This window comes from Rhinolophus sinicus, chromosome 18 (genome assembly GCF_057876585.1).
Source record: "Rhinolophus sinicus isolate RSI-liver-muscle chromosome 18, RSI-T2T, whole genome shotgun sequence".
Taxonomy (NCBI): Eukaryota; Metazoa; Chordata; class Mammalia; order Chiroptera; family Rhinolophidae; genus Rhinolophus; species Rhinolophus sinicus.
Window position 1 is genome coordinate 101,949,653 of NC_142518.1, and position 14,356 is coordinate 101,964,008.

Consider the following 14,356-nt stretch of genomic DNA (forward strand, 5'->3'; position numbering starts at 1 on the left):
GCATTGTTGTATTCGATTTGCTAGAATTTTATTTAGGATTTTTGCATCGGTATTCATTAGAGATATTGGTCTGTAGTTTTCTTTTTTTGTGCTGTCCTTACCAGGTTTTGGTATCAGGGTAATGTTGGCCTCATAAAATGAGTTAGGGAGTACTGTCTCTTCTTCAATTTTTTGGAAGAGTTTGTGCAGAATTGGTATTAGATCCTGTTTGAAGGTTTGGTAGAATTCACTAGTGAAGCCATCTGGTCCCGGACTTTTGCTTTTGGGAAGGTTTTGGATGACTGATTCAATTTCGTTACTGGTGATCGGTCTGTTTAGATTTTCCAGTTCCTCCTGGTTCAGCCTTGGAAGGCTATATGTTTCTAAGAACTTGTCCATTTCTTCTAGGTTGTTGAATTTGGTGGCATATAGTCCTTCATAGTATTCTTGGATGATCCTTTGTATTTCTGTGGTGTCCGTGATAACTTCCCCTTTTACGTTTCTGATTTTGTTAATCAGTGTCTTCTCTCTTTTTATCTTAGTAAGTCTAGCCAAGGGTTTGTCAATTTTGTTAATCTTTTCAAAGAACCAGCTCTTTGTCACATTAATTTTTTCTATTGTCTTTTTGTTCTCTATTTCATTTATTTCTGCTTTAATTTTTATTATTTCCTTTCTTCTGCTGACCTTGGGTTTTACTTGTTCTTCTTTTTCTAGTTCTTTTAGGTGTACCATGAGGTTATTTATTTGGGAGTTTTCTTGTTTCTTGAGATAGGCCTGTAATGAGATAAATTTCCCTCTTAAAACTGCTTTCGCTGCATCCCAGAAATATTGGTAGGATGTATTTTCATTGTCATTTGTTTCTATGTATCTTTTGATCTCTCCTCTAATTTCTTCTTTGACCCAGTCCTTCTTTAAAAGTATGTTGTTTAATCTCCATGTATTTGTGTTTTTTCCCACTTTCTTTTTACAGTTGATATCCAATTTCAAAGCCTTGTGATCAGAGAATATGCATGGTATGATTTCAATCTTCTTAAATTTGTTGAGACTGATTTTATGTCCCAATATATGGTCTATCCTTGAGAATGTTCCGTGTACACCAGAAAAGAATGTATAGTCTGATGTTTTAGGATGAAGTGCTCTATAAATGTCAATTATGTCCATTTCATCTAATGTGTCATTTAGGGCTACTGTTTCGTTATTTAATTTCTGTTTGGATGATCTATCCATAGCTGTCAATGATGTATTTAAGTCCCCTAGTATAATTGTGTTTTGGTCAATTTCTCCGTTTAGTTCTGTTAGTAGTTTCTTGGTGTATTTCGGTGCTCCCTGATTGGGGGCATAAGTATTGATGACTGTTATGTCTTCTTGTTGTACAGTCCCCTTCACCATTATGAAATGTCCATCTTTATCTCGTGTTATCTTTTTCACCTTGAAGTCTGTTTCATCTGATATCATTATGGCTACACCTGATTTTCTCTGGGTACCATTTACTTGGAGTGTCAGTTTCCACCCTTTCACTTTGAGTCTATGCTTGTCCTTGTAGCTGAGATGTGTCTCTTGGAGACAGCATATGGTTGGGTTTAGTTTTTTGATCCAATCTGCTACTCTGTGCCTTTTTATTGGTGAGTTCAGTCCATTTACATTTAGGGAGATTATTGATATGTGAGGATTTCCTGTCATTCTATCTTTAGTTTTCCGGTAAGGCTGTGTCTCCATTGTTTCTTTGCCTTTTTGTTGTTGTCTATTATTTCTGTGTGGTGGTATTCTATGATGTTTCCCTCTGTTTCTTCTTTTATTTCAGTATATATTTCAATTCTGGATTTATTTTGAGTGGTTACCCTTAAGTTTATGTAAAAGAAAGTTTGATATTTAGAGTATTCCATTTTCTTCAGCACGCTTACTTTCTCCATTCCCATATTCCGGTTCAGGCCTTTACTCTCCCCCTTTTTGAGTTTTGGTTGCCACAAATTGTCCCTGTTGATGGTGGTCGAATAGCCTCCTTTAGTATTTCTTGTAGTGCAGGTCGTGTATTAGAAAATTCCCTCAGCTTCTGTATGTCTGGAAAGGTCTTTATTCCTCCTTCATATCTAAAGGATATCTTTGCTGGATATATTATTCTTGGCTCATGATTTCTCTCTTTCAATAGTTTGAATATTTGGTTCCACTCCCTCCTGGCTTGTAGAGTTTCTGCTGAAAAATCTGATGATAATCTAATGGGCTTTCCTTTGTATGTTACCGTCTTCTTTTCCCTGGCTGCCTTGAGGATTCTTTCTTTGTCGTTGATTTTAGACAGCTTCAATACAATGTGCCTTGGAGAAGGCCTGTTGGGATTGAGGTAACTAGGTGTTCTATTTGCTTCTTGGATTTGAGGGTCCAGTTCTGCCCACAAATTTGGGAAGTTCTCATCGACAATTTGTTTGAATATATTCTCTGTTCCCTTCTCTCTTTCTTCTCCTTCTGGTATGCCCATTATTCTTATATTGCTCTTTCTGATGGAGTCAGAAAGTTCTTGTAGAGTTCTTTCATTTCTTTTAAGTCTCAAGTCTCTTTCTTCTTCTCTCTGTGTCATTTCCAGGTTTCTATCTTCGATGTCACTGACTCTTTCCTCCATCTGGTCAACTCTACTACCTAAGCTGGTTATTTCATTCTTAATTTCTTCTATTGAGTTCTTAATCTCCAGAAATTCTATTTGGTTCTTTTTTAAGATTTCAATCTCTTTCGTAAAATGCTCATGCTGTTCTTTGATTGAGTTTCTGAGTTCCTTTAACTGCCTATCTGTGTTTTCTTGTATCTCGTTGAGTTTTTTCAGAACTGCAATCTTGAATTCTCTGTCATTTAAGTCACATATTTCTGTATCTTTAAGTGCCTTCTCTGGAGATTTTTCACTTTCTTTCTGAGCTATCTTGTTGCCTTGGTTATTCATGGCGATTACTGGTTTACTATTTCTCTTCCTAGACATCTACAGGAGTGACTTCTGCAACAGGTTGATAGAAAGCGGTCTTTCTTTTGTTTGCCAGTACTTGTTGGTAGAATGTTTTATTATTTCTCCAACTGCAACTTATTTTTCTTCTCCCACACGGTAGTGCTATGTTTTCTCTGCACTATTCCAACTTCTCACACAATGGGGGGATTCCCTGGGAGACGGGCTTCTCCTCTATTAATAGTTCATCTACGTCACAGGGCGCAGTGTCCCGGTGGGTATGCGGAGAGCTTTTGATGTTCGAAAGCTCTTCCAGCTGCTGATTCAGAGCCCGTATATTTCAGCAGTTCTGTTTACTCCTGCAGGGATCCGCCCAGATAGGTGGGGTCAGGGGCGGGGTGAGTTGTGAGAGGTGGCCCAGAGCAATGGCGGCGACCACCACCACAGCCGATCCTGCTTCCACAGCTCTCTCCCCTTTGGCGGAACTAGTTGGGCTGTGAATTTGTGTCTGCGGTACACAGTTCTCAAAATAGCAAATTTTCTGTTGTTTTGATCTGACACTGCTACTGTTTCACTTCTAGCACCGGGCAGGTGGGGGCGGGGCGAGCTCTGGGAGGGGTGGGAGGGGGCGGCTAGTCTCAGTGCCTAAGGCTCCGTTCTCAGCTCGGCAGTGCGGGCTTAAACCACCGTTTTCAGCCTTTTTCCCTCAGTCTTTTCTCCGAGGTCTCTGCCGTGAGCGTTGGGTTCAGCCGTGTTATATGCTGCCCCCTCAGCCCTGTGGAGCCCTGGCGGAGCCCTAGCAGTCCGAGTTCTTCCCTCTCCCGCAGCTGTGGTAGTTCCGGGGAGCAGCGAGCTCGGCGCACTGAGCTAGGTCTGCGTCCTGCGCCCGCGCGTCTCCGTCTCCGCGCACTTCTCCCTTTCCTCCTCCCTCCACTCGCGCGAATCTCCCACCTGTAGGTGATTTCAGTCGGTAGTGGGCCTCTTCGTGTTGCCTGTCTGCTGTGCAGGGAGTCCTTTGTGGAGTTTTTGTTGTTCGATTCGTTGTAAATTCCAGGGGAGCTTTACAGAGGCTCACCTCACGCCGCCATTTTTCCGGAAGGAATCTGTTTACATTTAAAGTGATTATTAAGAGGTATGTAGTTATTGCCTTTTTATTATTTCTATTTATGTTTCCCTTCCTTCTTCTGAAAAAAGTCCCTGTAACATTCTTGTAATACTGGTTTTGTGGTCATGAGCTCATTTAGGTTTTCTTGTCTGGGAATCTCTTTATCTCTACTTCAATTTTAAATGATAGACTTGCTGGGTCTAGTAGTCTTGGTTGTATGCATAGGTCCTTTCTTTTCATCACTTTGAATATTTCCTGCTAATCCCTTCTGGTCTGCAAAGTTTCTGTTGAGAAATCAGCTGACAGTCTTAGATACCTTGTAGGTAGCTAACTGCCTTTCTCTTGCTGCTTTTAAGAGTCTCTGTTTTTAACCTTTGGCATTTTAATTATGATATATCTTGTTGTGGGTCTCTTTGGGTTCATCTTCCTTGGGACTCTGCTTCTTGGGCTTGTATGTTTACTTCGTTCTCCAGGTTAAGGAAGTTTTCCATCATTATTTTTTTCAAATAGATTTTCAATTCCTTGCTCTCTCTTTTCTCCTTCTGGTACCCCTATGACATGAATGTTGGTATGCTTGATGTTGTCCCAGAGGTCCCTTAAACTATCCTCATTTATTTATTTTCTTTTTGCTGTTCTCGTGGGTGTTTTCTGTTACCTTTTCTTCCAAATCACTGATTTAAGCCTCTGCTTCATCAAATTCACTGTTTGATTCCCTCTAATGTATTCTTCATTTCAGTTATTTTTAAAAATAGACCTTTATTACAAAAGTTTTAGAGAGAAAGAGTAACTGGATATTTAGCTGTAAATATGCATCAATCTTTGGAAACTGAAACTCCTATAAAGGCACTTAAGATTACGATTTTTTTTCCTGGTCATACACTTTATTTTATTTTTTATTGTTTCAGGTGTACAAAGCAACATAATCATTAGACATTTATACCCCTCACAAAGTGATAACCCCTCCCAATCTACTACCCCTGTGACATTGTATAGAGCTGTTAAATTACTGTATTCTTTATTTCTGACTGGTTCTTTTTTATGTTTCTTATTTTTTTGTTGAAGTTCTCACCTCACTGAGATCATTGAGCACCATAACTAGCATTTTGACTCCTGTTATCTGGTAGATTGCTTGCCTTCATTTTGTTTAGTTCTTTTTCTGGAGTTTTCTCCTGTTCTTTCATTTGGGACATGGTTTTTTTGTTTCCTCACTTGGGTGCCTCTCTGTTTGTCTTTATGTAATAGGTAGATCTGCTGTGTCTTCCAGTCTTGACAGGGTGACCTTATGTAGTGGGTCTCCTTTGGTGTTCCTCATTGGTCACCTGAGCCAGGTGCTCCACAAGTGTCCCTTTTGTGGGTTGTGTGTGCTCTCCTTTTGTAGTTGAGCCTTGATTGCTGTTAGCACATCAGTGGGTGGAATTGACCCTCACTCAGGCTTACTGGCTGTGAAGATTGGCCCCAACCACAGTGTTTGAGTTGCTGTGCAGGGGCTGAACCCATGGAGTGGGATTTTCCCCAGCAGATTCTGGTGCTTTGCAAGACCACCCTTTTTGTGTGCCACTTGTGGGGCTAATTGGGTGGTGTGCTGTTGTGGTTTGAAGCAGGCCACCAGGGTTGCAGGTTCTGGGGCCTCTTGTAAGGGGCTTCTGTGAAGGCCAAGGTCAGCTCCTGCCTGTGATTGGCCTAAGGCTACCCGGTAGGAGGAACAAAGCAATCTGTGGTTGGACCTAGAGGTGCATGGAAGAGGCCATGCTGTGAACCAAGGCCAGCCATTACCAGTATTGGGCCTGGGACCACTCAGCACAAGGACCAGGGCACCTCGAGGCCTCCTGTCAGCTGCTGGGTATCCATAAGGCTCAGCTGCTGAAAGAGCCTCGGGTAGTACAGGAGTTGGATGGTTCAAGGCCTCAGGGAGTCACCAGCCTGGGGCCAATGTTTCTCATTGGGTTAATGCAGATTCAGATTTGATGTCAGTTCTGAGCCTGCACCACTCCACAAAAGTCTCAGAGCACACTGAGACCAGCTGCTGCCTGCCTGGGGCCTGCAGACCCCTGAGAGTTGTCCAAGAAAGACTGAAGTGTGGGCCAACAAAGGCTTCCTGCAGGCCACTGAAACAGGCTCTGGAGGTGAGTGAGTTGGGTTGGGCAGAGTCTCTGGGAGTGATCAGACTGGGTGAGTAATGTTTACCAGGCTAATGCAGATTCAGATTTGGTGCCAGTGCTGAGCCTGGGGCCACTCCTCCAAATGCTCAGAGCACACTGAGGCCAGCTACCCCATCTGACTGGGACCCACGGACTCCTGAGAGTTCTCCAAGAAAACCTGTAGTACAGGCCAACACTGGCTGCCTATCAGTTGCAAAAAAACTTCAGGTAGTGTGCAAGTTGGGTGGGGTGGGATCCCAGGAAGTCACTGGGTTGGAGTGAGTGGAGCACACCAGTCCAGTGCAGATTCAGATTTGGCCATGTGGGGGGATGGTTCAGCACAGGAAAGATGGCACCTGACTTCTGGGTATACAGGAGGAGGCTCAACACAGGGACAGTGGTGGCTTTACCTCCAGCCCTTGCTCTGGAGCCACACAACTCAGTCTCTTCCTGTATGTCTGTAGCACCTTTCAAGATGCTGTTCCTCTGCCGGAGCCCAGGGTGAGTGCCTGGAAGTGAGAGAGCCTGTGTATGGGCTCTTTAAGTCTGGTTTCCTTCTCACCCAGACTGATGGAATCCCCACTGATTTTCACAGCCAGATGTGAGGGCCCCACTTTCTGGCAGTGGTGCTTTGGGCTAGGGAGCGCAGTGAGAGGCTGGGACCCCCTCGCTCTTCAGGGTGCAGCTCTGCTGCTGAGATATCCCTTCCAATTCTTGACCTACACACATGGTGTGGGGCCAGCCCATTTCCTGTCTCCACCCCTCCTACCAGTCTTGGGGTGGCTTCTTTCTGTTCAGCTAGTCTTTGGATGGTTCTCCAGGTTGATTATTGTTTAGTTTAGTTGTAATTTTAATGTGTTCAGGGGAGGAGACATGCACAGCATTTACCTGTACCACCATCTTTACCAGAACCTCCCTATACTTTCAAGTACAGTGATACACAGGTAACAATCTATCCTGTTTCTTAAGCCTTACCTCCAGAAAAAGTGGTAATGTATATTATAACAGAAAATTATATATATAACATATTCTCCATGACATGAATGAATCCAATATTTACATGAATGACTGCATGTAGACAATGTTGATAGGAGCAATTATAATAATCACATAATTATTATGAGTGTTGTTTATATGTATCTTGTCAATGCTTACAAGAAACAAATTTTATTTAAAAATATATTTTCAGTCATAATTGCCATTAATTACAGGTTGTGCCTTAAAATGTATTTTTGTTTAAACACTCCTTGATTTTCATAAGATTTACAAAAGAACAATCACCATTTTCCTTCATAGACTATTATTCAACACATAGTTACTTAACATATGATTACCTTTCACAAATTAAATTCAGTATAAAAAGAACTGTGATTCATTAGTTAATATTTCTCTTCTACTCTGAAGGTTATTTGCTTGGTTGTTAGCTATAGCTCATATACTTATTTAATGCATTTACCATTCTTCAGTTTCACAATTTCATTCACACATTGTCCTAACAAAGTTTTTGATGTTTTCTCTCACATTGATATATTATTTTTGCGCCTCAGAAATGTTCTCACCACTGTATTCTTTGTTCTTTTCCATTTTAGAAGAACCACACATTCTTTTTCCTCCTTTGAACATTTATCTTTCTTTATATTTTGGCCCATGGCCTTTCAGCAGTTCATCAATCCCTGATTTTTACCAAATTATTTTGATTCAAAGATGTTCCTATATTCAGTTGTAAAAGATACGTATATTATTTATTTATTTTCAATGAGATTATCTTATGATACTTTTATTTTTTTCTGTTTTAAAATATGAATTCATACTCTCTAAAAACAGTGATATAATGAAGTATGTAACTTGTTGAGACTAGATTTTTCTACTTGGCAAAATGCCTTTGAGAGCCACTCAAGTTGTATCAGTAGTTCATTCCTTTTTATTGCTGAATAATATTCCATTGCATGGATGCACCATAGTTTGTTTATCCATTCATCTATAGAAGGATATTTGGTTATTTGCAGGTGTTGGAAGACATTAATTGAGCTGCTATAAACACTTATGTATAGGTATTTGTGTGAATATAACTTTTTATTTCTCCCAAGAATGAGATTGCTGAGTCATATGGTAAATGTAGGTTTGTAAGAAATCACCAAATCATTTTCTATGATGACTGTGCAGTTCTACATTTCCACCAGTAACGTATGAGAGTTTAAGTTGTTCTTCATACTTGATACCACTATAGCATTTATTAATGTACATATATATCCTTTCTACTCACTTTTGGCTTTGTTTGTTCTTCTTTTTCTAGTTCCTTTTGGTGTAGCATTGATGTTGATTCATAACAGCATATATTTTGTTTGTCTTTCGCTACTAGAATGCAAGGTCTATGTGTGCATGGATATTTGTCTGTTTTGTTCATCACTGTATCTCTAACACCTACAATAGTGCTTGACACATAGTAGATACTCAATATCTGAAGGTGGGACCAACCTTGGAGTATCTTTGTCTTTTTAACTGAGCCCAGGTCTACAAAGAATACTAATATGATGGTCTATGAGAACTGCCATCCCGTGCTGTCTCATGGTACCTAGTTTTGTGTATAAATGAGTGGATTATTACCAAGTCCGTAGTGGAAAAGATACATAAACTTTTCAACCTATGTATTGGAGCTCACTGTAACACTAATAGTAATTGTTCAGTTCCCGATTGTTGTACATATAGATTGTTTTCAACTTCTGATGCCACGTTTGTATTATAATCTTTGTATGATTCCTATGATATTCATTTTGGTATCCCCTGTATGCCTAGGGTAGTTTTGAGGTGGTGGAACCCAGTCCATAATTGTTAGTTAAATTGAATTAAATCTAACTAGCTAGACACACTTACCATCCTGTAGTCAATTGCTGTTTCCTATTTTCCATTTTCTGCCAGTTCTAGATCAACCAGTCTTCAAGACATGGCAGATATTCTTTTCATTCAGCAGTAAATAGTTTTTCAGCGTATATTGTATGCCAGACATTGTTCTAAATACTGTGGATACAGTTGTGAAAAAACAGACTGAGTCTCTATTCTCATAGAGTTTACAGTCAAGTAGGGAAAATAGTCCTTAAACAGACACGTGTGATGGTTAATTGTAGATGTGAACTTGGCTAGGTTATGCTGTATAGTGGTTAGGTCAAATACCAGTCTAAATGTTGTTATGAAAGTTTTATAAAGATGTGATTAAAATGTAACTCAGTATACTTTAAGTTAAGCAGATTTCCCTCAGTAGTGTGGGTGGGCCTCATTCAATCAGTTGAACGCCTTAAGAGAGCAAAGACTGCTGTTTCCCCAAGAAGAAATTATGCTCCCTCAAGATTGCAACATAAAAAAAAAAGAAAGAAAGAAAAAAGATTGCAACATAGCTGCCTTCTCTGTGTTTTCAGCATGCAGAATTCAGATTCAAGACTCCAATATAAACTCAACTGAATTTTCAGCCTGCTGGCCTGGGAAACTGACTAGTACACTGTGTAATTATTTAGATGTAAACTATGATAAAAACTGTAAATAATATGTCTATAAGTCAGTCTGATCAGGAACCTGATTTAGATCAGCAAGAAGGAACTTTTAGTGCTCGCTGCTTCGGCAGCACATATACAAATTGGAATGATACAGAGAGAATTAGCATGGTCCCTGTGCAAGGAAGACACACAAATTCATTAAGCGTTCCATTTTTTTTTATGGTACAAACAGATGAATGAACTTTATTACTAAAACAACAGACTTACCTTATTCTAAAAATGTCATTCCCACACTTACATCACAGGTAGAAAAATGTTATCTCAGCTGCCACCCTTCCTTTCCAAAACGCCTTCTTTAGGTTCCATTTACAATGTCATCTTTAGTGAATTTCCTTAACGTTCTGTCCTCAGTTGTCTAACACTAGAGCTTGGGAAAGAGGGCAGGTGTCAATCTCTGTGGGGGACCTTTCCTCTACTTAAGTTTTATTTGTTTTGATAAAAATTTTAAAAAAGAAACCAAGGTCATGTCAGTATTTGAAGTTCAGATAATACGTGTGTCTTGGTTTTAAATCATGTAGCGAAGTATAACTCAGCTGGTCTTGCTTGATTTACTTCAGTTGTCTCCCAGAGATGGAGTCATTGTGCCACTGGCTGCTGTCTGGGCCCGCAGAGGTGGGGCTGCCGCTCTCATGCTCATCCCTTTGTCCTTGAGCAGAGAGCTGACCCACAGCCGACACTTCACCTACATATGTTTTATTTGGCTTGTTGGAGTCAAACTGTCTTTGTAATTATGGATATCAAACATCTTCTTTGCTCGACAATACACGAGTTTCCAGGGCCAGGCAATGCCCTTACCAATGTGCAATCTAAACGCGTCTTTTCTTTTTAAGTCAGTGATCACAGCTTTCTCCTCTGGATATCTGTCTGTGTATAGCAGCTGGTCTGCATTCTCAATTCCTGTCAGGGACAGAAATTCTTGTACGTTTCTAACTTCTTATTTTCCTTTGCAGAATACTTGCCAAATCTAATGGCGACACCCTGTGCTTTAAATTCTTTAAACTGTCCCAAGTAATCGCGATACAATTGCTTAATCGTCATGGCAGCCCTTTCCTTGATGCCAGGAATGAACCCTTGGAGCTGCTTCACGACGGAGTCCAAATCCACGTCTGGGTCATCTGACACTCCCAAATCTTCCCATAAACATTTCGTCCCAGACTCTTTAGCCAATTCCAAATTGTTTTCTTAATTTGCAGGTTCTAACCTCTGCATCTCATCTGAACACACCTGGCTTTTCTCCTCTTCCGGCCTGGGTTCCACACTTTCTTCAATCGAGGTACCACTCACTACCTTCCAGTGAAACCAAGGGCGGGTTCCCGAAGCCTGTGTTGAGCACTGAAAGGTCACCATAAGCCACTAGGGCATTTTCAGCAGAAGACCTGCGCCTCCTTTTCTTTGTTCTGCTGACTTCCTCCCTGCCTTTTACAGCCCCTACTTCACCAGCCATGTGTGATCCATCAGAATTCACCTCTCAAGACTCTCGGGCATAGCTAATGCCTCACATTCCTGGTTACTTGAGAATTTCCTCTTCTTTTTCTTAGACTTCTTTTTATGAGTAGAGCCTGGCAATTGTGTGACTTCACCTCCCAGGCCTCCAGGAAGCAGGGATTCTGGCTGCTGGGACTCCGGCTGGGGCAGAGCAACGTGCGCATTGGGGACTTGCTGCCCAGGATCCCAGGATGCTGCTTCTGCTTCCGCTTCCAGCCACCGCTTCTTTTTCTTTTTCTTCCTAACTTTATTATGCAGTTCTGACTCAGTTTTACGTTGCTTAGCAACTGAATGCACTGCATCTGCTTCAGGCTCTTTGGCTGACTTTTGTTCCTTGCTCGCATTAATATAAACAACATCGACATCCCTTCTAAAACTCTTCGGCATATTCTCAGTATTTTCCTTGTCCACCATGATGTACACAACACCTGTTTCGTCCTCTTCCCCCAAAGTACTATTTCTTCTCTTTTCCTTTTTCTGGCTGTAGAAATGGCCTTTTCCATCTCATCACAAGATTTCTGATTTTTTCTGTGAAGAAATGAGATGTTGGAAATCCTTTCTCTTTTTTTTACTCTGTTTTCTCAGACTGTTCACTTGCCAAGGGGTAGTCACTGAAACTTTCATGGGAATGCCTCCGATGTTTTTCCCTGTATACAGAATACTTTCTCTCTTTTTTTTCTTTTTCTTGGCAAAAACCGGAGTGTGGATTTCAAGTCTGCTCATTTTTCCTTTCATGTTATTCCTACAGGGAAACTTCCGAAAGGATCCTTGCTTTTCTTCCAATCTGGATGTCCATATTTTTGAAACTGAAAACAAAACAAAACAAAACAAAAAAACAGCTAAATCTGCAAAGTAGCATAATTCCCCCACTCCATCACTACTTTTTGTTTTTATCATCCACGGCACCACCTATGATTTCTCCTACATATTTCATTGAATTTGAAATTGATGATTAAATATTTATCTTTCCTATGTAAATGTGACCTTAATGAGGGTAGCCACTAAAAAACTGTTTTCTTTTGTACTATACTTGCAGTGCCTAAAACTGTATAACGTATGGTAGTTGCTCAATAAATATTTTTCAATAAATGAAAAAAAGCAACTTTTACAAAAATCTGCTAGACGCACAGAAGTTTTACAGGTAAATTTATGTAAGCAAAGGAAACCCAAAATGTGAACACCCTACAACGAAAGAGATTGGTTCATTTATGGTTTCAATGTGTTGAATGAGCAGGTGAGTGGTGTGAAATGAGGCTGCAGAGGCAAGCAGGGGCCAACTATGCAAAACCTTGTAAGTCATGACTACAACATTCTCCTGAAGACAGGAGTTGGACCTTGGGAAAGTCACTCAATCTTTCTTTTGGGGGTAATAAAACCTTCCCTATGTAAGAAGTCAGTGAGATTATGAATATAATGGACTTAACCCAGTGCCTGGCACAGAATAAATGCTCAAGCCATGGATACTCTGATTCTTTTCTCAGTTAAATGCAACTCAGTACGCTTGTTCTCCATGTGGACTTTCTTGATAAGTCTGGAATGCCCTGATATTTTTTTTCTCTGAAATCCACTTGTGCCAAGAGTCTTTTTGAGGTTCTACTCTTATTGTTTGAAATCTACTTTATCTTCTCCAGCTTATTTCTAAGATATGCTAGGATAGCACTTGTGTCTACCAATTTTCTGTAGGCTCTGTTCCACCATAGTAATTTGGTTAAATGGTTGGTAAGTTGTGCTTCTGATTGCTTTTCTCACAGTGAATGTTTTTCCTTCACAGTATTACTCAGTCTGTTTGGCCACAGGCACACTTTTGGAAGAGGGTCACCTGGGGTTAGAGGCTCAGTTAGACACCTGGGAGGTGAGTAAACCCTAATTGACTCATGTAGAGAAAGAAATCAGAACCCTCTCATTGAGCAAAAGGAAACATTTGAATGACCCTTCAGGATACGACACAAGCATTTTGGAGTGTTTGCCATAGTTTTGTAGTTTACACCGTAAGACATCATTCAGACTTATTTTTTCTCTTTTTAAATTGTTGTTCCTTTTCTTACTTTCTCCCAGAAGATGTGATAAAGCTATGCCAATGTTTGCATCTCATTTCTCTATGCTGTCATTTATTGAGTTGTTGCGTGTGACTAACAAGGAGGAGTAGTAGGGGCCAATGATTCAGATTTGTTACTATAAACATTTAATTTGTTAACATAAGCAAACTTTCAAGAAGTCAGCTTTCTGTCTGTCAGTGGAGGAGAAATAATTCTCCTTTCAGACTACTTGTCACTTGCTCACCCCAGGCTATTTCTGAATGCCAAGACCAAGTCTGAGAAATCCGGAAGTTTTACTGGCTCTCATTCTCAGCTGGGCTAAGAGGTACATTTCTATATACCTAATACATTCTTCAGCTATTAGGGGAATTGTCTTTTATGTTAATCACCATATTTCCAATCTTTAATGGCATACTAAAAAGCCTTGAGATAATGTTTCCTCTCTTCCTATCTGCATATGAGGTCGGACAGTCAAGTTTGCGAACTCATCCTAGAAAAAGTGGCACATACCTCATTGCTGAATATCACTATGGTCACCTTCGAAGTACTCCCCTTGGGAAGCTATGCACCGATGTCAGTGCCTAGTCCACCCTTCAAAGCAATTTTGGAACTCTTTTTCTGGAGTGGCCGTCAGAGCTGTCGTCATATTACCCTTGATGTCCTGAATGTCATCAAAATGTCTTCCTTTCAATATCTCCTTTATCTCTGGGTAAAGAAAGAAGTCTTTGGGGGCCAGATCAGGTGACTAGGGAGGGTGTTCCAACACAGTTATTTGTTTACTGGCTAAAAACTCCCTCACAGACAGTGCCGTGTGAGCTGGTGCATTGTCGTGATGTAAGAGCCATGAATTGTTGGTGAAAAGTTCAGGTCGTCTAACTTTTTCACACAGCCTTTCAGCACTTCCAAATAGTAAACTTGGTTGACTGTTTGTCCAGTTGGTACAAATTCATGATAAATAATCCCTCTGATATCAAAAAAGGTTAGCAACATTGTTGCAACAAGTTTGCAAACTTAATTGTCAGACCCCGTATAGCAAATATTTCATGCTAAGTCGAACATGGAATGTGGAAATGGGAAAATTACACAATAGCAAAATTTGAGTTCAAGAATTAGATGCATTTAAATTATTGAAAGGAATGATCTGATTA

At 40.4% G+C, this 14,356-nt stretch overlaps 1 non-coding gene and 1 pseudogene across 1 annotated transcript; one reads left to right on the plus strand and one right to left on the minus strand.

Annotated features, from left to right (window-relative positions):
* Nucleotides 1-9,742: 9,742 nt before the first annotated feature.
* On the plus strand, nt 9,743-9,844 carry LOC141569840 (U6 spliceosomal RNA). Its single transcript, XR_012493621.2, has one exon. It is a non-coding gene; the product is annotated as a U6 spliceosomal RNA (small nuclear RNA).
* A 525-nt stretch (nt 9,845-10,369) lies between these two features.
* LOC109436881 (transcription termination factor 1 pseudogene) lies at nt 10,370-11,922 on the minus strand (annotated as a pseudogene).
* Nucleotides 11,923-14,356: the final 2,434 nt, after the last annotated feature.